This window comes from Suncus etruscus, chromosome 2 (genome assembly GCF_024139225.1).
Source record: "Suncus etruscus isolate mSunEtr1 chromosome 2, mSunEtr1.pri.cur, whole genome shotgun sequence".
Taxonomy (NCBI): domain Eukaryota; kingdom Metazoa; phylum Chordata; class Mammalia; order Eulipotyphla; family Soricidae; genus Suncus; species Suncus etruscus.
The window spans coordinates 116,418,470-116,446,404 of NC_064849.1; the positions used below are offsets into that span (position 1 = coordinate 116,418,470).

The window sequence follows — 27,935 nt, forward strand, 5'->3', positions numbered from 1 at the left end:
AGTCAATACATTAAGTATTAATGTAATTAAAATTAAATATATATTCTAAATATTAAGTTTATATAAATTATTATTTTAAATATTAAAATATATTTTAAATAAATAGTCTTTTGGGGGAGTTTTTATTCCATAAACCAGAATGTACACTCTCATCTATACCAAGCTAACTTACACATTCTGATTCCTATAACTGACACCATTCTAAAAAAACAGTAGGACTTTGTAATAATCCTGGACAGTGTCCTACATTCTTCATCCTGACTTCTTCATTACTACCATGATCAATCTCACAAAGATAGTCAGCTACAAAAATTCAGTTTGTTAGAATTCTCCCAAGTAATATTATTCATGATGATGTGTACAATATTCACTAAAGAACCATGAGCTCCAAAAAGAACAGTCAGTTCTCGTTTTAACCAGGAGACTAATCTGTGAAGACAAACTGGATTTCTAAAAAACATTTCAGCAGAAATATCCCTGTAGTGACTACCATCTTCAATATTTCTAACACGAATACCAGCCCGATAGAGTTCACCTGAAGTTTATAATATCTGGTTCTTCTTTTTTCCACAAAAAATTGCTTGGTAGCCAATCACATTGTCTCAAGGGATCCTTGCTCCAACATGGTAGGGGTGCTCGTGGCTTCATGAACAGTCAGCTGGAGAGCATGACTTTTCAGAATCTTCTGCTGCAGAAATAGCATAGATATTAATGTACTAATGTTCCTAGGGCTGGACAAACTAATGGGCCCATCTGCAGGGAAGGAATAGCCAGAAGGAAAAAATGAGCAACAATCTAATGAGGAGCTCAAGGAAAACCAGGAAACAAAAAGATTTGGGATTAAAATGAATTTCAAAAGAAGAGTAGTCCAGTTGCTCAATAGAAAAAAAGAACCTACAAGAGATTTTATGAATGATAGTACCCAATTAGGAGAATGTCCATTGCTTAAAAAAAAAATCACAACTGTTGCCATGCCTTTTATATTGGGATCTTTATCCTGTTCCTACCCACTTAACAGGCCCCTAAGGCAAGTCTGTGGAGAGACTTGCGCCTTTTCAATTTCTTCCTTCTTAGCACACGAAAGATAGTAGGGAAATACAATCAAAGTAATGAAGAGAGCAATGGAGTCTTCATATGGTTTTACAAATCAGCTAAGGTTGAGAACTCCTAAAGCCTTTCTACATTCACTCAAAAGGACCAAGTTATCTTTCAGTCTCATACTCTTCAGTTCTATGAACTGGAAGCACATAATTGATTAAATTCTGAGATACCATTGTTCTATTGCAATATAGCATGACTTTCCTTGATCAGTTTGCTTGATTTATTTTCAATAAAAATATACTTATTTCTTAAAAACCTTGTCAATCTTAACACATCCAAGAAGTAGTAATTAATTTTAGATGTTCTGAAGTGAAGTAGGTTGGTAGCCACTAAAAAGAGAAATACAACATATAAAAAATTTTGCTTAGGGAAAAAATGATAAAGTATCATCAGTGTAGTACAGGTTGAGAAAATTGGTAAATGTCAAGAAAACTGATGATGTAAAAATATATTTTAAAATAATGAAATATATTAGTAATTATATAATGATAAATTAACTTATTTAAGAGACAATAATGCTGAAATTTTTGTTTTAATAATTTTGTTCCTACCACCTATAAAATCTGAACAAAATAATAACAGAGATTGAAAGTAGAGAAATTTTTAAAGAAAAAAATCTGCAGACAAGTTGTAGTAAATTATCTAAATTAATATCATTAAGAATCTATAAGAAATAGTTCCTGAGGTGAGCATTGTTATAAAATTATAAATAAAACATTTTCCAATAAAGTACAGAATATTTAGGTATATGTACATTGAACAACTTGACTTAGAGTAAATAAAACTTGGTTTTATCGCAAAAATGAAAATAACATTAAGATATTTTGGGGGGTTTTTGGTTTTTGAGGCCACACCTGTTTGATGCTCAGGGGTTACTCCTGGCTAAGCATTCAGAAATTGCCCCTAGCTTGGGGGGAACCATATGGGACGCTGGGGGATCGAACCGCGGTCCTTCCTTGGCTAGCGCTTGCAAGGCAGACACCTTACCTCTAGCGCCACCTCACCGGCCCCAATATTAAGATATTTTGAATCTATTTCTTGGAAATAATTGATTTAATAGAAAAATAATTATTCAAATTACAGAAGTTTAAGAGGGTCAATAAAAAAACCTTTATCTTAAGGCCTTAATGTACCAAATATTGGGAGTATATACAATATTTCAAGCTATAGTGAATCTTGGAATTGTAGTAGTAAGTTCTCCCCTATCTTTCAATAGTTTCACAAATGCTGATAATCTCTAAGTTTTTGTTTACTTTGAAGTAAAAATGTATAATAGATATTACAGCTTCAGAGTTTTTATATATCATCATCTGGGTTTAGGAATCTTAGAAAAGGCTGGAATGGAGAAAACTATGTCACAGAAATACTCCTTTTAATAAAAAAAGATATGGTTTTATCTGGTGAACATTTTTGTTTATTTCATTGATGGTTAGCAATTAGCAAGGTCTAAATGAACTCCACTATCCAACAAAGCCCATGGAACTTCTAATGCTTATTGGGACCTTCCTAGTACCCTCAAACTCTTATTTCTCTTATTACAATAGTTTCTAGTGAAAGGTTTCAAAGAAATAACCAACAATATCTAGCCATGGGCTCCAAAATCTAGTCATATATTAGAGTTGGTTGAAAGTTTTCTCAAATACAAATTTATTTACAATAAAAAAAATGAAGGGGGGGGTGTTCTGTTTATGACTGAAACCCAACTACAATCATGCTTCAAGTATGCTACAATAATGCTGCTTAAATAAAAATTTTATTAAAAAAAAGTTTTGTTGAAACAAGAATTATGAAGTAGATTTGTTATATGCTTTCTAAAGAATCAGTCTGGTGTTTGGGAGGAAACCTGGGGAATTTGCCATACTTGTGGTGGGACTGATGTTGGTACACTGTACACCTAAAACAACTCTATTATGAACACTTGCTAAATCATGTTATCATAATAAAAATTAATTTAAAAAGTAAAAAAGAAAAAAAAAGATATTACTCCTATAGGCTCAAAGGATCATAGGAGATGCCAAGGATCAAACCTGGGCTGGCAAAGCAAAAGCCTTACTTCTTATGCTATCTCTCTGACCCTCTTAAGAGTATTCTTACTTCGCTTCAACTATCCACTCAAGAGATTCTGTTTCTAGGGGTCAGAGTAATAGCACTATGGTGGGGCATTTGTCTTGCGTGTGGCAGACCTGGGATGAACCCAAGTTTGATTCCCTGGGTCTCACATAGTCCCACATGATCCCCTAAGCCTGCCAGGAGTGATTTATGAGCACAGAGCCAGAAGTAACCCCTGAGTGCTGCCATGTGTGGCCCCCAAACATTAAATATAATATTTAGAAATTAATTGTAGAAATCTGATTATCAGAGATTCCAAGTTAAACTGATATAGTTGTCCGTTGACAGGCATCTAATTCATGCTTCGGTCAAATGACCTAAACTTGAGAAGATACATTAGTTATATTCTCATTTTAAGACAATCTGGAAATAACAGTTTTGTTAATCCAATAGTGTGTTCCCTACCCTGTGGCTCATTTTCTAAATTTAATAATAGATGTGTGATTATACCTTTGGCTCATCTTCCAACCAGATAGAATTTTTGAAGGGTCAAATTAGTTAAGTTAGAAAATCAGACCGAAATCAGAAATATTCTATTTATTCACGGGACTATGTCCTCTCTTCTAAAGAACCATGACAGTTTTTTTCTTAAGTTTTTGGAGAGAAGAAACAAATTTTCCATAAATATTTTTATATCAAGACAATCCTGAGTTGTCTCATCCTAAAGTAGAAATGATGAGGTTTCCAGGGCATTATGTCTACCACCAAAGGACAAAGTACTTACAAAATAATTTTATACTAAATTTTTGTTATATATTAATCTTAAAAAGGTGCATATTATAAAGAATATTTATGTAACATATAAATTTTAAATTTTGTATGGCAGGGAATAAAATTTCTTATATTTTATCTATTCTGCAGTGGAAAAATTCACAGACTTAATCATCTGCATAGAGATTTAAAACATGATAAAATTAGACGTGTCTTTTATATAAGATGTCACTTGGAATGATTGGTTTCTGAATCTTAACCTTTTAGGTTGCAAAAACTTGTTTGGGGAGATAATAGCATTATTTCTTGGCTGTCAGTATTACCTTATACCCACTCTTTTTTGCATTTATATTTATGGAAGGACAGGAATTAAGTAAAATAAGATAAAGTATAATGTAGTTAACCATTACTACAGAAAGGATCAAACCAGATAATATATGCAAGAGATGATCATTTTGAGCTAAAATCCTATGTAGAAGAAAAACCTTACTAAAATGAGCGTTAGTAATAAGTACATTATCCCAAAACACAAAGAATTAAGGAATTCTGGCTGAGAAATTTAGATACATGCCATAGGCAATAACACATATTGAAATGACATATCTCAAAAAACGGATATATGGATAAAGCTCATCATCCATTTTGGGGTGCGATTTCTGAACACAGATGCCAGACCCAGACGGAGTTCTGTGCACAAGCTTACAGCTTTGCCATTTATAAAACTGAGCCGTCAGATGAAAATAAGATCTAAATGTTGTTTTCTTCCAAGTAAAACTCAGAACCTGAGAAATAAATCTGTCATCTGCATTGAAACTGAAATCTGTAGATTGCAAAATTTGAGGTTACTTGCTTCTTTATTTTCTTTATGTTCTTATATAACATTAAGGTTTCCCAGGAATAGAAGAGACAATTTTCACATCAAAGGCAAGAGTAAAATTCCTGCATATTTAAGGAAGTTTCTTCCTGGACCTGAGCAAAACACAGTGGGTAGGACTTTTTTCTTGCACTCAACTGACCTGAGTTTGATCCCTTGTATGACATATGGTCTCCAAAACCTGCCAGGGATAATCCCTGAGCATAGAGTCAAGACTAGCCTGAGCACTGCCAGGTGTGGAACCTACTGGAAAAGTTTGTAATGAGAAAGAATACAATGAATTTAAAAAAGTATCCAATAATAATAATAATAATAAAATTTTAAAAATGTATCCAATAGCAACAAAACATCCCAGGAAAATTAATTCACAATGTTTGGTTTCAAGAGTATACATAGTTCTTTAAAATTATAAAGAAAAAAATTTATCTAGTCATTTATTAGTTTTGACAAACATTATTATCTAACTTCTATGTATCATATATAATGTTAGTTCCTGATAATGCATAAGCAAATCTCTGCTACTCTGATTATTATTACTACTCTCTTTGTTATGAATTATGACAACTGTTCTAATTAAGAAAAGAGAATATTAAGAAAAACAGCATTTAAAAATGTTGAATGTTACTCAATATATGTGAGAAGGGTAATTAAGATGGAGAAAAAACAGTATAATTGGAATTATACTATTGGAATAAACTTAATAAACATAAACTTTTAATATCAACTAATATATTCTTTATTCTCAATTAGAAAAAATTATACCTTCTTATCTATGAACCTTAAATAGTAGAGTTTAAAATTTTAGTGTTTTATCTTTATACTGGTTATAAACTCATGATCTATAATAGAAGATAGTAAATCATAAATTTGAAAGTGTTTAAGAAAATAAATCATCCTTAAATATATGTTCATGTTTTAATTTAAACTGTTGTATATATCTAAATATCAAAACCGGAGCATGAAACAAAAACATTTTGATAAAATTTATTTAATTTTAGTTCAAATAACCAGAGAGTTATTTTTTAAAGCCAATTCTTGATTAAGGGGATCTTGTGTCAGGCCCAGCTTTATTTCTGGTCTCTGAATTTAACCTTTTACAACTTCCTTCTTTAGCATAAATTATGACCTATTAGAATTGTTAATCGAATTACAGATTGCAGTTCCAGACTTATTACTTATTTTGGATACTGGTTCTGCTGTTTTGTATTCTAGCTTATTAGTTTGGAACCACCTTGGATCTCAATTCTTATTAGATCTTTTTTTTTTTAATTTCACTATTTCAATATTAATTTTAAGTTATGGCCACTGGAGTTTTCATCATCAATAGGCCCTCTCTGTAGTGTGCTATGGTCTGGTGTACAAGTATTTGATATAGATCTCTATGGTGCTTTTGAATTTGTTCCTGCCAATTATGTGTATTTTAGATATTGTACTTTATTTGCAATAGTAGGATCAAGACTTCCTTCTACCCCTAATTGCTTTATTTGTTTTCTTTTAAAGATAGAAACTTTAAACAGCAAAGTGGGTAAATAATATATTATTAAAATGGAATTAGGAGGCTGGACACTTGCCTTGCATGATGACAACCCTAAGTTCTATCTCTGGGAATCCTATATCATACCGCTAGAACCACCAGAAGTACTCCCCGAGTGCAGTCACAGAACTAACCCCTGTGCATCACCAATTATAATCCTCAAAACAAATAAATTAAAATTATATCAAGATTCTGAAGAAACTTACACTTTTCATCTTTTAACTTCTCCCATTCTAACTTGCTGAATTGCTAGATTGATGTTCTTATCTCTCCATCCAATTGGTAATTTGACTTCAGTTGTTATATTCTATGTTTTTATTTTTAATCCTTATAAGATCTTTATCTACATAAATTATCTTTTCTCCAGTCTCTATTGAGAAACTACTTAGGAAACTAATCAGAAGATTTGACTCTACTACAGCAATGTAGCTAGATAGGGTGGATATCTAGTTTCAGGTCCTGGAAGTTCTAGCTGCTTAGAAGCATATACTTTGTCACTGTTGTGTCACTACTGGTAATTTGTTTCTGGTAAAATTTTTCAAGGTAGCAATTAAATAAATGTTTTAAATTTATTTTAACATCGTGGTTACAGGGTTGTTCATAATGCAGCTGGTTTTTGTTCCACAGAAAAAGTTGTTAATGATTGAGTTACAGTCATACTATGTACAACCTTCATCAGTCCACATTGTCCACCACCAATGTCCCCAGGTTCACTCTCACCTTCCCTGATGCCCTCTCCCCTTCCTGTCTCTGGGACATATAATTTTCTTCCCTCTCTTTAAGTCACTTCCTTTTTCTTCATTTTATATACTTAGTTTTGCAGTACAGTGTACATTTTCCACACCAATATCCAGTTTCCCTTCGACCCCCCCTTCTGCACCGGCTTCTATACTTCTTTCTCTCTCTCTGACACTGTCGTTTCCACTATTTTTAATGAATGGGTGCCATGCATGTCATTTTATTTCCTTTCAACACATAATTCTGTCTAGATAAATAGTTCCAACTCTCACAGTCATAGTAGATCCTTCTCTACTCTAACTGCACTCACTGCTTTATATGGCAAACTTCCTACCATGGATTGGTCCTCCTGCCCCTCATCTTGATTGTCTCAGGTATTATTACTATACTGTCTTATTTTTCTTATATCTCATAGAGGAGTGAGCTTATTGTATGTTTATACATCCCCCCAACTCATTTCACTGAGCATAATAATCTCCATGTTTATTCATGTGTAAGCAAACTTCAAGACTATTTTTCCAAAGAGCTGCATAGTATTCTATTGTGTAAATATACCACTATTTCTTTAGCCACTTAACTGTTGTCAGGCACCTTGGTTGTTTCCATATTCTGGCTATTGTAAATAGTGCTGCTATGAACATAAGAATGCAAAGGACATTTTTGTATTGTGTATTTTTGTTTCTAGGGTATATCCCTAGAAGTGATACTGCTGGATCATATGAAAGCTCAATTTCCAGGGTTTTTTTTTTTTGTTTGTTTGTTTTGTTTTTTAGGGATATCCATATTGTTTTTCAGTAATGCTGTTCTAGTCTGCATTCCCACCAGCAGTGAGTGAGAGTCCCATTCTCTTCATAACCATGCCAGAACTGGTTGTTCTTGTGTGTGTGTGTGTGTGTGTGTGTGTGTGTGTGTGTGTGTGTGTGTGTGTGTGTGTGTGTGTGAGTCTCTATGCAAGATGAGACTTCACCATTGCTTTGATTTGCATCTCCCTGGATGATTAATGATATGGAGAATTTTTTCATGTTCCTTTTTTAGCTATCTGTATTTCTTCTTTGAGGAAATGTTGGTTCATTTCTTCTCCCCACTTTTTGATGGGGTTAATTTTTTTTTCTCACTGACTTCTGTCAGTATAATATACCTTTGATTTTAACTTTTTATCAGATGGGTATGAGTGAATAGTTTCTCTCATTCTGTGGTTAGTCCTGTTGCTGTCCACAGGAAATAGTCATGGTGGTTCTTGGGGGGTATTATATGAGATGCCAGAGATAGATATTATTTTCTTTTTCATTTTAAATCTTCACTTCCACTTGTTTGGACAGTGGTGTTTCTTCCTCCTTGAAGATGCCTTTAGTTTCAGTGTCATAGAATGTTTTGCCTATGTTTTCCTCTATGTATCTATGATTTCAGGTCTGATATAAAGGTCTTTAATATCTTTTAAATTGACCTTTGTGCATGGTTTTACATGTTTTTAAAGAAAGTAATATGAATTAAGTTCATTGCATATACATTGAGTGTCTACATTAATTATGGTATTAATTCCATCTTGCCTTCATCATTTCCACTTTCCTTTTAAGTCTTAGCTTGATTTTATAGAACTTGCTTGAATACTGAAGTTGAATTTTACTAAGTTAACACTTCAAAAAAAAAAAGATTGGAAAGACTCCAACCTGAGAAATATGAAGAGATTAAATTACATATATTTGTTTTGTCTTATATATACCATTTAATCCCCTTGACTTTCTTAATTCCCTTGCATATGAGTGATTGCTAAAATGTGAATTCATGAAACCTATCCAAATTTTGTCCACTTATGAAAAATGTCATCCATCTGCTTCTATGAGCAAGCATTATGTTCCTACGACATTTTAGTGTTCTGAAAGCACAAGGGACACAGTGTTTTCTTGAAGTACAATAATTTATAAAATTGAGTAAAGCACTTATCACAGTTAAATCACAGTTAAATTTCCTGACTCCTATCTGTGACTATTTTTTCAAGACTTTGCTTTATCACAATAGTTTTATGTTTAAGAAAAACTGAGAACAGAAAAGATTTAGAGATTTCTTAACCCCCCTACACAAATTTATTAAAAGTGTTCCAATATTTTATCCCAGGGTAACACATGTATGCCCATGCATGTACAATGTAACATATGTTGATGAACACACCTTGATATTTTATTATCATCCAAAGTCTACAATGTACTTGTGTTTATTCTTTGTACCTCGATACACTTGAAAATTGTAAAATGTATTGATCTATTATTGTAAATCAATCATAATTGTTTTCTGATCCAAAAATCCTATGTATTCAATATGTTCATTTTTATTCTTTACTCCAAATCCTGACAACTCTGTTCTTTTTTAATTTCTCTAGAGCTTGCCTCTTTAGATTGTCTGTAGATGAAATTATGAAACATTTGTAGCCTTTTGTTACTTGATGTTGAGGCCACACCCAGTAGCACTCAAGGGTTACTCCTGGCTCTGTGCTCAGAAATCACTCCTGGCAGACTGGAGGACCATATGGGATGCTGAGAACTGAACTGGGTCCATCGCAGATAGGCCACATGCAAGGAAACTGCCCTACCACTATGCTATGGCTCAGGATCCCATTTGTAGCCATTTAAGACTGGTTTCTTTAATCTACATATCAAATTTATCCACTTCTTCTCATCACTTTTCATTCTTCTCATCACCCATATTTTTCAGTACCAAATATTTTATTAAACAGCTATACTATCATTTATTCATTTACTTACCATGTATCATCTTTATTGTTTTCAGCTATACATAAAGTTGCTATTAGTATGATTTTTTTTCCTGTGTGAAAAAATTAAGCTTTTAAGTCTCCAACTTAAAAAGTGAAAATAATGGGTACATAAGGTAGGATATGTTTAAATTTACAGCAAATTTTTAAATTTCCAAAGTGGATGTATAATTTCTTCTTAAATGGCTATAATCATGTTTTTTTATACCCATGAGCAGTATATTTAAGTTCATGTTATTCCATGTTTTCCTTAGGTTTTGTATTCCAAAAGCTGATTTTATAAGTGTATAGTAATATGTCACTGTGTTGTAATTTGCATTTTCCAAATTACATAATGAATAACACTTTTAAAATATTTATCATCTTTACTACTTCTTTGGTAAATTTTATGATAAAATCATTGATTTGCTTGTTTTCTTTCTGCTGAGGTTATACTTCTTTGTCTATTTTTGAGAATCACTTTTATGGGGTTTTGGGCCACACTTGATACCACTCATACCACTCAGGGGTTACTCCTGACTATGGGCTCATAAATAGTTCCTGGCTTAGGGGATCATATGGGACTCCAGAATTGAATCAAGGTCTGTCTTGGATCTGTTGTGTGCAAAGCAAATGTCTAACTACTGTGCTATCATTCGTCCCCTGATAATCATTTTTATTAGTTGTGTTTTTACTCACAACCTATAACTTTTTATTCTTATGATTCTGTTTTATTTTTGTTTTAATAAGGTTAATTTGTGTGTAATATTTTGTTGTTAACTAAAATATACTATTACCATACCCGAGGTCACAGACTCTAGCCAAGGTGACTTTCTTTATTATTATTTTGTGTTTATATTTAGTTTTATGATCCATTTTGAAAGCATAGGGATTCTGTCCATGCCTAAATTCCTTCTTATTCACCTGGTTGTTCTATTGTTGTAGCACTATTGGTTGAAACACTGAAATTTTGAAGCTGCCTTCCACAATTGCTAACAATGTCTTATGCTGTATAAATCCATGTCATCACTTCTTTTCTTAACTCACTATTTTTCTAATTATTTTCATAAAGGCATTCAATTCTGAATAATGTCCTAAAATTTAGCAATTCAATTGAATTAATACAATCCCTAATTCCAAACCAATTAGAGTTTTATTAATTGAAAATGTCATATAGGTTGGAAAGTCTTAGAATTATTCCAATATTTTATTCATTTTATTTTTATTTATACATGTAATAGAGAACATATAACATAATATATCTCATTCTAAAGGGCAATTGTAGGGTATTATCAAGAAATATTAATTGATAACAAAGAACTAGTTACACGGCTAAAGTTTTTCTTTCTTTCTTTTTTTTTCTTTTGAAGTAAAAATTGATTTTATCTGGAGATATTGAGAAGGGGGAGACTAGAGTATAAAAAAGAGAGAGTAACATGCTCAATAGAGAGCCTCTAGAAGCACAGACTTCTCCAAAGGCAGAGAGCCCCTGTATACAATCCAGCATAAAAGCATGAAAATACGCACCTGAAAAGGGGAGATGTGGGCAACATGTGCTTGGACACCATGTGCCTAGGCAAAACATGTGCACCAAGTTATACTTATGTATAAAGATTAATTGGTACAAAGCTTGTCCTCCCACCATAAGCAACTAAATTACTGGACACAGTATGTGAACTGTTTTCGAGAGTGGAATGATATACTTGTGATCTCTGTGAAATGGAAAATCTATAGGATAAATTTTACTTTTAATCTAACTCGTTGATCAAGGTACTTTCCAACCATGGTACTAAGAGAAGCTAGTGCATGGAAGTTTATTTAAAATATTTATATATATATATATACACAAAGATGTGTGTATATATGTTATATACATATATGCTATATATGATATAATATATTTATAACGATATTTACATAAATATGTATATATTTCATTTATTAAATAATTGACTTAAATTAAAATTTAAGTTAAATAAAATTTATTTAGATAAAATTGAAATAAAAATTTTTATTAAAATTTAATAAATTCTATTATTAAATTATTTAAAAGGAGAATGCATCTCACTTAGACACCTAAGACCTCTTGAGATTTGACCTCTTTCTAATGCTTCAAAATATTACATATTATTTTGAAGCTGAAACAGTATAAAAAATTCTAATGGCAGTAGCTTAAGTAGGAAGGCTAGTAAGAAACATATAGAATTTTTCTTTGAAAGATGAAAATTATATATACACTTAAATATGTGTGTTTTATATAAACATTATATATACACTGTTTTATATAAACATAATATATATACACAGATCACAGAGTTTTCATTGAGCCAAGATAAGTACTGAGGAGTACAATTGCCAGAACAGAATGAACTTGAGTAGAAAGATAAATGATATATGTACATATATATGCTATATAGAGGCTAACAAAAAGGCTTTAACAGTGGATTCTAGATAAGAGGAAGCCACTGAGAGTGCTCCTTGCACTCTGGGAGCTCCCAACAGGTCTATGATGCTTCATTTTCTGTATTAACTTGGCTAGGCTATGTTCCCTAGCTGTTTGGCCAAACATGTTCCAGGAAAGATATTTCATAGATATTTAAGATGTAAAGTCACTTAATTTAATCATTATCTATTTTGACTATATAAATCTGCATCCATATGTGCAAAATAGCTGATGATGACAGATAGAATTTTTATTATTTTTTCCCTGAAGGGTAACTGGGGTTGCAGAACATGTTTTCTTGTCTGTTATCCTTGTGATAAATATTGGAAAGAATCTCAGTGTCATTCTGCTTCAGGAATCTGTGATTAAGTGTGAAGGACTTCATCTTTGACACCTGAGAAAAGTAAAATATGTGGGATAGTTGAGTTGCCAATGTACACTAGTTAACAGGGATAAGTGATTCTTTTTTTTTAATTTATTTTTGATTGATTAATTGATTTGTTTGTGGGTCACACCCAGTGGCAATCAGGGATTACTCCTGGCTCTGCACTCAGAAATACTTGGCAGGCTGAATGAACATATGGGATGCCCGGAATCGAGCCAGGGCCCTTCTGGGTCAGCCACATTCAAGGTGGCTTGCCACTATGCTATCTCTTCAGCCCCTGAAATAGGTGATTCTGCTGGAATTCTGCTTTAAATTTTATTGCCCATTATGTATATACACTTTAAACTACAGACTGTAATCATACAACTACAATTATATTTGTAATCATGGTGTTTAAATAAAGATAATTAAAAAAAATTTATGTTCTGTGGTTCACAGTGTTCCAACTGCTCCTTATAGCCATAAAGGTTTTCATCAAAATTGGTCTGAACAAATAAAAAAAAAAGAAAAATACTTTAAAAGAAAATGGTTTTCACCTGGAGACCTAATACTTAAAATAAGTGAAGGAAAATTGTCTAAGAACTATTTCAACTCTTGAGGATTAACTTCTTTTTTTTAAATATAATTTTTATTTTGATCATAGTGGCTTACATATTGTTGACAATAATATTTTAGGTACATAATTACATGAAATCAGGGGGATTCCCATCTCCCATGTGTCCTCCTTACACCTTTGTTCCCGTTCTACCTCCTATATCCTCCTCCCTCACCCCCATGCTGCTAGAATATGTGGTTCCCTCTGTACCTAACTTACTACTTGGTAGTCTTACACCTGTTTGGTCTTGGTACCTCCCTTATTTCCCCCTCTTACTGGGGGGCAGGACTAGATAGTTCAAGTTATGTGGTTTTGTTTGAAGAAGAGAAAAGCAATAAGCTTGGGTAAAAATCAAATACGCCGAAAATGGGTGGAATCCCTCTAGAGGCTCTCATCATCGATTTGAGAGATGAAGAGGAAAAAATGTGAGACACCCCAACAGTACAAAAAGAAGTGTCAAATGAAATATCCAGTGAGCACTCCAACTATAAAGATAGGCACCACAAAAAAGCCATGGACTTGATATAAAAAAACATGGTAGAGCATATAAAGAAAGAAAAGAAAAGAAGAAAATAATAAATATAAATGGAGTCAACAACTTCAATAACCACTCCAAAACAAAAAAATTGACAAAAAGTAGATAGGTAAATAAAAAATATAAATAAATAAAAATAATGTTTTGTGCTTTTTGCCTTTTTTTTTTCCCTCTTGCACAGGCACAGTAAATAATGGGGTCATTCGAAAAGGAATTCTCTTGGGCTAAGAGATACAGGGTTTCTCCACCCTTGGAGTATATTGTTATGGGATTAACTATGGACTCCGTTCAGGTTCATTTACTCTCCCTTTGAAGCTTTTGGGGTGTTTGGAAGAATTCTGCTCCTTCCTGGGTGATAAAATCAGATCTCTGTATCTAGAGATCTCAGTATCTGCACAGGTCCAGGAGTAGAACTTATGATGAAGTCTTTCTTTTTTTTTTTTTTTAAATATGGAACGCTTCACGAATTTGCGTGTTATCCTTGCGCAGGGGCCATGCTAATCTTCTCTGTATCGTTCCAATTTTAGTATATGTGCTGCCGAAGCGAGCACATGATGAAGTCTTTCTTTGTGGTTCTAGAAGTTCTGTTCCCTCAGTGTCATGTTAATCCATCTTCTGTGGTTGGTGGTCTTGGTCTTTGTGCTGATCCTAGGATGGAACCTAAGATAGCGTCTTACATTGTGTTTCCAGAAGACCCATTCCGTTGCAATTGTCTCAGCCAGACCTTTGGAACTGGAGATCATGGTTGTTGTGCAGGTCGTAGCTCAAACCCTTGACTAGGGTTTTTTTTATTGGCACCAGGATACATACAGTCCGGTCATGGTTCTAGCAGCCAGTCATCTGTAAATTGCGATCTTGGCTTTTGGACAGACCAAAGGGTGACCAGTCTTCTGATTTTGTCTTATCGTTAGCTGATGAGGTTGGATAACCTGCTCTTATGTCAAGTTGTTCCCATTTTCCTCATTGTCAGGATATCATATTAGAGCTGGCACTTGTTGGTGTCTCAGCAGTATTAAGGATGTCCCTGATGGGATTTGTTTCCTGTAGCTGTTGTGAAGAACTGTGTTGTTTCTAAGTCTGGGATCCTGGGTTCAAGGCTGGACGGATGGCATCTAATCACCTGGGGTCTAAGTTGGGTCCACGTGACATATTTTCAAGGTGGGAGAAATCCCTGTATTGTAAATAAGTATGAGTTCTTATCCCTAGTAGATAAGAGTTACTGCTTTGGTGGTCTGACTGGTCACGTGCTTCAAATCCTATAAGAAGTTATAACCTAGAATAAAGTGTATGTTAAGGAGTTTTCTCGGGACATTCTCGTAGTGCAAGCTGGTTATGGTATCTCGTGTGACTGAGCCCCAAGATGCCATCTTAGTTTGTCCACCCTTTGTATCCAAGAACACCTGTGGACAGAAAAGCTGAGAGGCTATTTTAAATATAGTAAGATCAAGGCATTAAAACATATTGTTATATGATTTTTCCATTGGAGTCAGTAATTTCCCATGGTATTCTTTACCTGTGATTCTGTATAAGATCCCTAAGGGATTATTATGGGTCTTTGTAGTAGAAGGCTGATTACATGCCTGTTCTCTCTATGCTGCTGTTTCTGCTGTTGCTGGTTTCTTTGTGGTCTAATGTGTAGTCAAGAGTTTGTGTTGTTCCCCTTTCATGTGTTTTGGGCACTGCTCCTGAGTATATGTTGACTGTTAAAGTGTTTGGAATTTCTACCCTGTTAAACCCTGTTATTTGATTGTTGAGTATTATTTGTATATAAGGTGAATGTTCTATGTTCTTCAGAACAGTGCTATCATTCTGCGTTTATCTTTTGTCTTCTGACTTACTTCATTTAACATCATATGAAATAGGTCCATCCACGTTGCTGCAAAGTCTGCGATTGTATCACTTCTGACTGCCATGTAGTATTCCATTGTGTATAGATACCACATCTTAATGATCCATTCATGTGTTGTTGGACATTGAGGTTGGTTCCAAGACTTGGCTATTATACTGAGTGCTGCGATAAATTGTGGGGTGCACATGCACTTTGGAATGAATGTCCTTCCATCTTGAGGGTATGTACCTAGGAGAGCAATTGCTGGGTCAAATGGCATCTCAATTCTGGTTCAGGGAGTAGGCCCAAGCTATAGGTTCTAGCCCTTCCCAGTGGCGCAGAGTGGGTCAGGTGCAGGGTTCTCAGGGTGCCCACGTGGGGAGGTGGCCGGGTGGTGTACTCACCCTGTCGGGACTCGAGTCCGAGGTCCCTGGGGTCAGGCGCCTCGGGCGCAGGGCTGAGGTGGAGCACGGGAAGCCAGCGCCCACTTGGGGATGTGGCCAAGTGTCAGGCGCACTCACCCTGCCTGCAGCCGGGTCAGGGGTTTCTGGGTTCAGGCAGGGGCTGAGGTGAAGCTGGGGGATCCAGTGCCCACGTGGGGAGGTGGCCGAGTGGCAGGCACACTCACCAGGCTACAGCCGGGTCAGGGGTTTGTGGGTTCAGGTGCCCACGTGGGGAGGTGGTTGAGTGACAGGCACCGCTCACCCTGCCTGCAGCTGGGTTGGGGGTCCCTGGGTTCAGGTGCGAGACTTAGGCAGAGCATGGAGGGTCCGGCGCCCACTTAGGGAATTGGCTGAGTGGCAGACGCACTCCCCTGCCTGCAGCCAGGTCGGGGGTCCCTGGGTTCAGGCAGGAGGCTGAGGTGAAGCTGGGGTGTCCGGCGCCCACCTGGGGAGGTGGCCGAGTGGCAGGCACACTCACCAGGCTGCAGCTGGGTCAGGGGTTCGTGGGTTCAGGCGCCCACGTGGGAGGTGGCCGAGTGACAGGCACGCTCACCCTGCCTGCAGCTGAGTCGGGGGTCCGTAGGTTCAGGCGCAGGGCTAAGGGGGAGCTGATGTTTAACTTCTAACTAAAGTTTCAAAAATTTACATATTATTTTGAAGCTGAAAGAGCACAAAATAGTCTAATGACAATAGCTTAAGTAGGATGGATAATAAGTAACAAATAAGGTTTTTCTTTGAAAGATGAAAATAATTAAAAACCTTCCTTATGTGTTAATTAGTTTATCAGCCTTGGGGTTTTGGGGATAAACTGACAATTTCACTAAGAACTTTACTTTTCTTTTCTGGGCATATATTTAATTTCTTGCTGAATGGGAGCTCTCACGTAGCTGAAAATTAATATATCAATTCAGAAGTATCTATGTTATTTAAACCTGTGTTATCTATGTTGTATTACAATGTATGTTCTTACAACCTATTGTAAATAAATTGTATTCTGTCAGTGCCTATAAATTCATTTAAAACATATGTCAGATGGGGCCGGGCGGTGGCGCTCGAGGTAAGGTGCCTGCCTTACCTGCGCTAGCCTAGGAGACGGACCGCGGTTCGATCCCCCGGCGTCCCATATGGTCCCCCAAGCCAGGAGCGACTTCTGAGCGCATAGCCAGGAGTAACCCCTGAGCGTCACCGGGTATGGCCCAAAAACCAAAAAAAAAAAACAAAAAAAACATATGTCAGATAAATGCATTATTTGGAAGCAACTTCCTGTGTTAACTTGAAAATGCCTGAATTTTTAGTTAGTGAAAATTTTACTACTTTTCTTTGTGCTTGCTTATGTAGTTGGCTAATTTAGGTACTTTGTATTATGAATTGCTTGGATTCACAATTAAGGGAATTCTTCTCAAGAACAACACTACTTAAGCATTATCTTTTATTGGAAGCAAGGGCCATAGCAAACATTTCTTGATGTTTTCTAGTGCTGCAGTGGGATTCTTCAGTTTGCATAAACACTAGATATTTTTGTATTCAAAGTCAAAAAAAAGGTAACCTCCTTTTTTTCTCCTATGCATTTTCATTTCAACGTGATAGCTACACAAGAACAAAATATTTCCTATAAAGCCTCCTTCATAACTAAACCAAAGTAAATGACAAAAGCCATAAACTCAAAATGCAAAACATTTTAGAAAAGCTGAAAAGAAAACATTTAGTATGCTTCTTTCCCAAAATCACTTTTTTTCCATATTGACTAAAAACTTACAGCAAGATTTTGCCATGTTGTTCAAGTGATGGAGCATGTGGAGCACATGTAACCAGCTTAATAACCAGCATTGACTTCCAGCACTATCAAAAGTGACTCTAAAGCTTACAGAAAAATTTCTTAAACTGCTATTTTGTTGGTTTTATAATTTTCATTTGTAATTTAATTTTTAATTATTATTTAGGTATCATGGAACAAGAGTGTTAGTGGTTATAGTATTGGTGTATGTAGTTACTGTACCACTTCTTTTTTATATATATTTTATTTAAACACCTTGAATACATAAATGATTGTGTTTGGGTTTCAGTCATGTAAAGAACACCCCCATCATCAGTGCAACGTTCCCATCACCAATGCCCCAAATCTCCTTCCTCCCCACCCAACCCCGCCTGTACTCTAGACAGGCTTTCTATAACCTCATACATTCTCATTATTAGGATAGTTCAAAATGCAGTTTTTCTCTAACTAAAATCATTGCTGTTTGTGGTGAGCTTCATGAGGTGAGCTTTAACTTCCAGGCCTCCTCTCTTTAGTGTCTGAAAATTATTATTGCAAGAATGTCTTTCATTTTTCTTAAAACCCATAGATGAGTGGGACCATTCTGTGTTTATCACTCTCTCTCTCTGACTTATTTCACTCAGAATAATAGATTCCATGTACATCCATGTATAGGAAAATCTCATAATTTCATCTCTCCTGACAGCTGCATAATATTCCAATGTGTATACGTACCACAGTTTCTTTAGCCATTCATCTGTTGAAGGGCATCTTGCTTGTTTCTAGAGTCTTACTATGGTAAATAGTGCTGCAATGAATATAGGTGTAAGAAAGGGATTTTTGTATTGTATTTTTGTATTCCTAGGGTATATTCCTAGGAGTTATATAGCTGGATTATCTGGGAGTTCGATTTCCAGTTTTTGGAGGAGTCTCCATATTGCTTTCCATAAAGGTTGAACTAGACGGCATTCCCACCAGCAGTGGATAAGAATTTCTTTCTTTCCACATCCCTGCCAACACTGTTTTTTCTCATTCTTTGTGATGTGTCCAATCTCAGTGGTGTGAGGTGGTACCTCATAGTTGTTTTGATTTGCATCTCCCTGATGATTAGTGATGTGGAGAATTTTTCATGTGTCTTTTGGCCATTTGTATATCTTCTTTGTCAAAGTGTCTGTCCATTTCTTCTCCCCATTTTTTTGATAGGATTAGATGTTTTTTTCTTGTAAAGTTATGTCAGTGCCTTTATATTTTGGAGATTAGCTCCTAATCTGACGGGTATTAGGTGAATAGTTTCTCCCACTTAGTGGGTGGCTCTTGTATCCCGGGCACTATTTCCTTTGAGGTGCAGAAGCTTCTCAGCTTAATATATTCCCATCTGGTAATCTCTGTTTTCACTCGCTTGGAGAGTGCAGTTTCCTCCTTGAATATGCCTGTGGTCTCAATATCCTGGAGTCTTTTGCCTATGTATTGTTCTATGTATCTTATGGTTGCGGGTCAGGTATCGAGGTCTTTAATCCATTTGGATTTTACCATCATACATGATGTTAATTGGGGGTCTAAGTTCAATTTTTTTGCAAGTGGCTAGCCAGTTGTGTAACACCACTTGTTGAAGAGGCTTTCTTTGCTCCATTTAGGATTTCTTGCTCTTTTATCAAAAATTAGGTGACTGTATGTCTGGGGAACATTCTCTGAGTATTCAAGTCTATTCCATTGATATGAGGGCCTGTCTTTATTCCAATGCCATGGTGTTTTGATAACTATTGTTTGTAATACAGTTTAAAGTTGGGGAAAGTAATTCATCCCATATTCTTTTTCCCAATGATTTCTTTATCTATTCTAGGGTGTTTATTATTTCAAAAGAAATTCAAAAGTTCCTGATCCACTTCTTTGAAGACTGTCACAGGTATCTTTAGAGGGATCGCATTAAATCTGCTTTGGGGAGTATTGCCATTTTGATTATGTTAATCCTGCCAATCCATGAGCAGGGTATGTGCTTCCATTTCCACGTGTCCTCTCTTATTTCTTGGAGCAGAGTTTTATAGTTTTCTTTGTATAGGGCCATCACATTTTTAGTCAAGTTGATTCCAAGATATTTGAATTTGTGTGGAACTGTTGTGAATGAGGTTATTTTCTTAATGTCCATTTCTTCCTTATTACTATTGGTGTATAGAAAGGCCATTGATTTTTGTGTGTTAGTTTTGTAGCCTGCCACCTTCCAATATGAGTCTATTGTTTCTAGAAGCTTTTTGATAGAGTCTGTGTTTTCTAAGTAGAGAATCATGTCATCTGCAAACAGTGAGAGCTTGACTTCTTTCTTTACTATCTGGATTCCCTTGATATCTTTTTCTTGCCTAATTGCTATAGCAAGTACTTCCAGTGCTATGTTGAATAGGAGTGGTGAGAGAGGACAGCCTTCTCTTGTGCCAGAATTTAGAGGGAAGGCTTTTAGTTTTTCTCCATTGAGGATAATATTTGCCAGTGGCTTGTGGTAGATGGCCTTAACTATATTGAGAAAGGTTCCTTCCATTCCCATCTTGCTGAGAGTTTTGATCAAGAATGGGTGTTGGACCTTATCAAATGCTTTCTATGCATCTATTGATATGATCATGTGATTTTTATTTTTCTTGTTGTTGATGTTGTGTATGATGTTGATAGATTTAAGGATGTTAAACCATCCTTGAATTCCTGGGATGAAACCTACCTGATTGTAGTGGATGATCTTCTTAATGAGGCATTGAATCCTATTTGCCAGGATTTTGTAGAGGATTTTTGCATCTGCATTTATCAGCAATATTGGTCTGTAATTTTCTTTTTTGGTAGCAACTCTGTCTGGTTTAGGTATCAAGGTGATGTTAGCTTCATAAAAGCTATTTGGAAGTGTTTCCGTTTGTTTAATTTCATGAAAGATTCTTGCCAGGATTGGTAGTAGTTCCTCTTGGAAAGTATGAAATAATTCATTAGTGAATTCATCTGGGCCTGGCCTTTTGTTTTGGGGCAGACATTTGATTACCGTTTTAATTTCATCAATAGCGATGGGGGTGTTTAGATATGCTACATCCACTTCCTTCAACCGTGGAAGACTATAAGAGCCCAAGAATTTACCATTTCTTCCAGGTTCTCATTTTTAGTGTCATAGAGTTTCTCAAAATAGTTTCTGATTACCCTTTGAATATCTGCCATATCAGTAGTGATCTCTCCTTTTTCATTCCTAATACGAGTTATCAAGTTTCTCTCTCTCTCTTTCTTTGTTAGTTTTGCCTGTGTTCTATCAATCTTGTTTATTTTTTCTAAGAACCAACTTATGCTTCCGTTGATCTTTCGGATTGTTTTCTGAGTTTCCACTTCATTGATTTCTTCTCTCAACTTTTTCTTTCCTTCTGTCTCCCTATTTTTCGTTTCTTTTGTTGAGCACTTTTTAATTCTATGAGCTGCATCATTAATCTATTCAGGTAGGCCCCTTCTTCCTTCCTGATGCTTACTTGCAAAGCTATAAATTTTCCTCTCAGTACTGCTTTTGCTGTGTCCCATAAATTCTGATATTTTGTTTCTTTATTATCATTTGTTTCCAGGAAAGTTTTGATTTCCACTTTGATTTCATCTTGGACCCACTGGTTATTCAGTATGACGCTGTTTAACTTCCATGTCTTAAAGTTTTTCTTCTGTGCCCCTTTGGAATTTACATATAATTTCAGAGCCTTGTGGTCAGCAAAGGTAGCCTGCAAAATTTCTATCTTCTTGATATTATGGAGGTATGTTTTATGTGCCAGCCTGTAGTCTATCCTAGAGAATGACCCATGTACATTGGAGAAAAATGTGTATCCAGGTTTTTGGGAATGGAGTGTCCTATATATATCTACTAGGCCTCTTTCTTCCATTTCTCTTCTCAGGTCTAGTATAATTCTTATTGGGTTTCAGTCTGGTTGATCTATTCAGTGTTGACAAAGCCATGTTGAGGTCCCCCACAATTATTGTGTTGTTATTGATATTATTTTTCAGATTTGTCAACAATTGTATTAAATATTTTGCCGGCCCCTCATTCGGTGCATATATGTTTAGGAGAGTGATTTTTTCCTGCTGTACATATCCCTTTATGAATACAAAATGTCCATCTTTGTCCCTTACAACTTTCCTGAGTATAAAGTCTGCATCATCTGATATTAGTATGGCCACTCCAGCTTTTTTATGGGTGTTGTTTGCTTGGATAATTTTCCTCCAGTCTTATATTTTGAGGTTATGTTTGTTCTGAATGTTCAGGTATGTTTCTTGTAGGTAGCAGAAGGTTGGATTGAGTTCTTTGATCCATTTAGCCACTTTTTTTTTCTTAACTGGTGGTATTTTTCCATTGACATTGAGAGAAAGAATTTTCCTGGGATTTAATGCCATCTTTATATCAAAATTTGGTGTGTCTTTTGGTCAGTCTTGTCTTAAATTAGGTTTTTCTGTTTTTCTTATAAAACTGGTTTTGAGTCTGTAAAGTTTCTGAGCTGTTTTTTGTCTGTGAAACCATGTATTTTTTTGTCAAACTGAAAGTGAGTTTTGCTGGGTACAGTATTCTAGGCAAAGAATTTATTTCATTTAGTTTTGTCACTATGTCCCACCACTGCTTTCTGGCCTTGAATGTTTCTGGTGACAGGTCTGCTGTAAAGCTCAAGGATGTTCCCTTCAATGTAATTTCCATTTTTGATCTTGCTTCTTTCAGAATTCTGTCTCTGTGGGATTCGTCATTGTGACTAGGATGTGTCTTGGGGTATTTTTTCTGAGGTCTCTTTTGGTTGGTACTATTCAGGCATACAGGATTTGATCGCATATATTCTATAGGTCTGGAAGTTTCTCTTTAATGATATTCTTTTTTTTTTTTTTTTTTTTTTTTTTGGTTTTTGGGTCACACCCAGTAATGCTCAGGGGTTACTTCTGGCTGTCTGCTCAGAAATAGCTTCTGGCAGGCACGGGGGGACCATATGGGACACCGGGGGATCGAACCGCGGTCCGTCCAAGGCTAGTGCAGGCAAGGCAGGCACCTTACCTTTAGTGCCACCACCCGGCCCCATTTAATGATATTCTTAACCATTGATTCTTCCTGGAAATTTTTTCCTGTGTTTCTGGGACTCCAATGATTCTTAAGTTGTTTCTTTTGAGCTTATCATAGACTTCTATTTTCATCTGTTCCCATTCTTTGACTAATTTTTTTATTGTCTGTTCATTTGCTTTAATTTTTTTAAATATCTCCCACTGTATGGAGTTGTTAATTATCTCATCTTTCACAGCACCAATTCTAGTCTCAGCTTCTGTTAGCCTGTTGGAGAGCGTATCCATTTTGCCATTCAGTTCATTTACTGAGTTTTTTCAGGCCTGTTATTTGACCTATTATTTCAGTTAGGAGTTTTGTGATTTCTGATTCATATTTTCTTGGTTCTTATTAGTGTTGTGTTCAACTCGATCCATCGTTTCTTTGAGTTCTTTGAGCATCTTTTATATTTCTTGTCTAAACTCTTTATCTGAGAGATTGATTAATTGGTTGGCCATTTTCTGGTCATCAGAATTGTCATCTTCATTCTCTTTGTCTGATATTGTCCTGCTTTTTTTCCTCATTGTCACACTTGTATTGTGGGTTTTTCTACGTGTTGTGGTGGTATTCATTGGCTAAATGATGTGCGCGGCCATGCTCCTCTGTCCGCCCTTTCTGGGTGGGTTGACTTGCCTCCAAGGAAGGGGAGCCCTCTGTGGATGAAGCCTCACACAGGATCAAATCTTAGGCCCAACCTCACAGCAGAGAAGAGAGTCGGGGGGGGGGGGGGCGAGATGCTGGGCTTCAGTGATCCAGCTCAGTTCTTAGTGTGATTTTTTTTCTTCTTGTTGCAGTGTCTTTTTTATTTTTTTTTTTTAGAAAGAGCACATGGCCGCATAGTAAAGTGGAGCAGCTGTGCTTTTCTGGAGCCTCTGGGAGAGCGAATTTTTTGGGCCCTTTTCAGCCCACTCCCAAGAGGTTTAGGAGACAGGACAAGAGACAAACACACACAGTCTGCACTCACTATTTCTCGCAGTCGGGCCCCACTGGACCAGCGTACATTTTCCCAGCCTGTCATCACGAACAGGGAACCTGCCTTCTATGAAGTACTGCTTATAGCCGGTTTTCACTTAGGATACAGTCCCTTGGCGTTCTGGCCCCTTGAATGAGCCTCTAGGAGAGTGAATTTTCAGGGCCCTTTTCGGCCCACTCCCAAGAGGTTTAGGAGACAGGACAAAAGACAAACACACAGGCAGAACTCACAGTTTTTCACAGTCGGGCCCCCACTGGGCCAGCGTAGCTACTGTACCACTTCTATGGTCAAAATACTGTATTTGTCGACATATAAGATGACCCTTCAATCCATTAAAACTTCCTAAAAGTTGGGAGTCATATTATATGCTGGTATATGGCATGCTGAAGCTTGTTCTAGCTTCAGGGACGAGTGATCCACACCCATCTTACTGTTAAGAAGTAACTTACTTTTAAGACTTTTAGGAAGTTTTTCATGGGTTGAAGGGTCATCTTATATGCCGGCAAATACAGTACCCAAGATTCTCCACCACAATCCCTATGCTACCTCTAGTGCACCTCTCTTTTCTCTTCACACTTCTCACTCCTGCTTGCTAATCTGAAATTTATAATGCAAATTCAGGGGATCTCATTTCTCTATTTGTCTCTCTATATGCCACAGATAAGTAGGAGTGCAGTCTATTGACCCTAAGCAAGTAAATTTAACGTGACTAACCACTTTATGGTGACCACAGAAAATTTTCAAAAATAATCTAATTTCCTTTTTTAGTTCATTAAATCAACTTGACCATTAAGTATAGTAATATCAACATTTTATTTTTACTTTATGCTATTTATTATATATGTGAATATGTTTATATGCAATGCTTTCATGACAGCTATTAAAGCAATCTTGTTTTCTTTATTTCCAGTTTTTGTTGTTCTTCATCTATTTTAACTGTCTTTTTTCTTTTTAGTTTTTGGGTCACACCCGGTGACGCTCAGGGGTTACTCCTGTCTATGCACTAAGAAATCACCCCTGGCTAGGAGGACCATCTGGGACACCAGGGATCCAACCCAGGTTTGTCCTGGGCAGCCATGTGCGAGATAAATGCCTTTTCACTGTGCTATTACTCCTGCCCCTTAACTGACATATTTTAATAGTGAAAATTCTTTTTACTCATCGGAAGATGTTGTGCAGGATCAAACCTAGAGCCTAATATAAGTGTTCATGTGTGTATTTTTATGCAAGTGCTTACCACTGAGCCATATTCTAAGTGAAAGTATAGTTTCTTGCCAAGATGAAGCAATAACATGTCCAAAGTATTTTTAATAGGTCAGCCAATATTGCTGAATCACGGTGGGAGAGGACATTATTGGTATATAAGTTCAGGGTATTGATAATGTGGTTCATAGATAAATTCAGTAAGTCATGTTTTGTTTTTCCCTTTCCATAGGAGTGATATAAGAGTATGATGATTTAATTTTAAGAAAGAAATGAATGATCTGAAAGAAACACTCTACTGGGGCTGGAGTAATAGCACAGCAGTAAGGCATTTGCCTTGCACATGGACAACCCAGACAGGTCCAGGTTCATATCATATCATATCAGCATTTCATATCATCCCCCAAGACTGCCAGGAGCAATTTCTAAAGCCCAGAGCCAGGAGTAACTTCTAAGTGCCACTGGCTGTGACTCAAAAACCAACATAAATAAATAATAGATAAATAAATAAACCCTCTACTTTATAAATCATGTTTGTGAGCAAAATCAGTCTAGGAGATAAAACTAATCTATATAAAGGAGAGGAATTTTTGATAAAGACGAAGTTTTTAAAACATTGTCATTTTCATGACATTTGATTGGCAGAGCTCATTAGAGGAACTGAAAGCTACAAAGTGGTTTTTGTTTTTGTTCTTTTTGTTTTGTTTGTTTGGGGAGTCACACCCCACAGTGCTCAGGGGTTACTCCTGGCAGGCTCTGGGGACAATATGGATGTGGGGATTCGAACCACTGTTCATCCTGATTTAGCTGCGTGCAAGGCAAAATGCCCTACCACTGTGCTATCACTCTGGTTTTATTGTGTCTATGAGAACCAAATTTAGTTATTTTAGATCATATCAATCTGATGAACTCAGTAACAACTATAGTAAAAATGTCAAGTAAATAGTTTGGGTTTTGAAGAATTAGAAAATTATATATAGGGTCGAGAAGTGGCAAAAGCAGTAAGGCATCTGCCTTGCCAACGCTAGCCTAAGACGGACCGCAGTTGGATCTCCCAGCATTCCATTTGGTCCCCCAAGCCAGGAGCAATTCTGAGTGCCTAGTCAGGAGTAATCCCTGAGAGTCACTGGGTGTGGCAAAAAATGTATCAATATATAGATGTTGATGAGATTGGATTAGATCACCAAAGAGTCAACTAACCTTTGGAAACTCAAATTTTGAGGGGTGAGGCCTCCATAGAAAGTTTTAAGTCAAGCAAGACAAGTTTGATATGTTTCGGAATCAAAATAAAGATAATATTTTAAAAAGGATGAGAAATGATCAACTAGTGCAGCTATTACTAAAAAAATAAATACTATATAGAATGATAATCAATGATCGAGGAAATTCATTGGCTTTGGAGTGGTTCTCTGTTTTGTTTTGTTTGGGGGTAACATCTGGCAGTGCTCAGGGGCTACTTCTGGCTTCTGCCACTAAGAAATTATTTTCTCGCAAGGCTCAGACAGACTCTCTATGAGATTAGGGGATCAAACGTGTGCTGCCACTTGTAAGACAATAATTGTACCAGCTTTGTTTATAGCTCAGTGCCAGCTTTTGGATGGTTTTAAAAGAGCATTGTTCTCGTGTTACCATTTTTTAAATGTTTTCCACCAATTTCAACAATCTGAAAATCACAGTCTCAAATTAAGCTTGAGTCAGGTTTATCACACAGAGAAACTGAGACAAAGCACTGGACTACCAATTAGTGTACCAAGGTTTGAGTTCAATATTTTCTCACTAATATGCTATGGGGCAACAGAAAATTCTGAATCTGAAGACTTAGTTTCCTTACAAGTGTTAGAAAAATTTCTTTTAAACATATCTGTGCTAAGTGAACAAGCAGACTATTTTGCATTTAAGTAGTTCTCCAGGGACCAAAGCAAAATATAGCAGGTAGTAAATTTACCTGGCATGTGGGTCCAATCTCTGGCACCCCACATGTCCATTTGACCCATGTGGAGTGATCCCTGAGCATAGAGCAGGAGTAAGCCCTGAGTACACTGATTGTGAACCAAAACAAAACAAACAAAAAATTCTCCACTTGATTTGGAGTAAAATGTTCAAGGATGGTATAGGCTGTTGGCTTCTCACCTGCAGTTGTGGGTATCTTTTCTATGTTCATCTGCTTACAGTTATGGCAAATAAAACAACCATACTTTTGATTACCCTCCCTCCTCCTTTCTCACATGCTCGTGCACACACCACACATCATCCCCTATCACTCTGTAGGTAGCTCACACCCCATGCAACTGAAAATTGAAATCATGGCTGGAGTATAAACATCTCAGTGAATACTGCAAACTGGAAAAAAAATCTGTGCTATTAGCTATATTGTATGGATACTGAGCAATTCTTTCTGAGCTTGCTTATGATTACATAATAATAAATAAGTATGAAGTGCATGTGCAAGTTTTGAGCTACCAGAAGGGTAAATAAATGAACAGATCCAGAATCTTGTTTTAAAGGTCAGACTAAATCTCCATAATATTTTCAGGAGCCTTCAAGAATACCCTCATTACATGGATTGACAACTAATTTGTATTAAACTAATCTAGAAAAGGGAAGTATTTCCCTTTTGTGTTAGTAGTATTAAAACTACTGAAAACTATGGAAGTCAAGATTTGTTCGTTTAGGGTTTTTTATTAGTTTGTTTCCAGAATTCAATTCTGCATAAGCTGCTACCATGCAAAACTCCATTAATTTTGCTAGAGAAGGAAAAGCACTAGTGTAGAGGTAATTCATTGATGGCATCCTTCTGTGTTCTGGCTCACAGATTAGATGACTTAAGCCTGTGAATTTATCCTAGGTACTGACAACCAGTCTAATGTATTATCACCAGTATATAAATGAAAGAGAAAAGAGG

General features: G+C 36.1%; 1 non-coding gene across 1 annotated transcript; it reads right to left on the reverse strand.

Annotated features, from left to right (window-relative positions):
* Window positions 1-14,212: 14,212 nt before the first annotated feature.
* LOC126003115 (U6 spliceosomal RNA) lies at window positions 14,213-14,319 on the reverse strand. The gene has a single exon (XR_007493656.1). It is a non-coding gene; the product is annotated as a U6 spliceosomal RNA (small nuclear RNA).
* Between the last annotated feature and the right edge of the window lie 13,616 nt (window positions 14,320-27,935).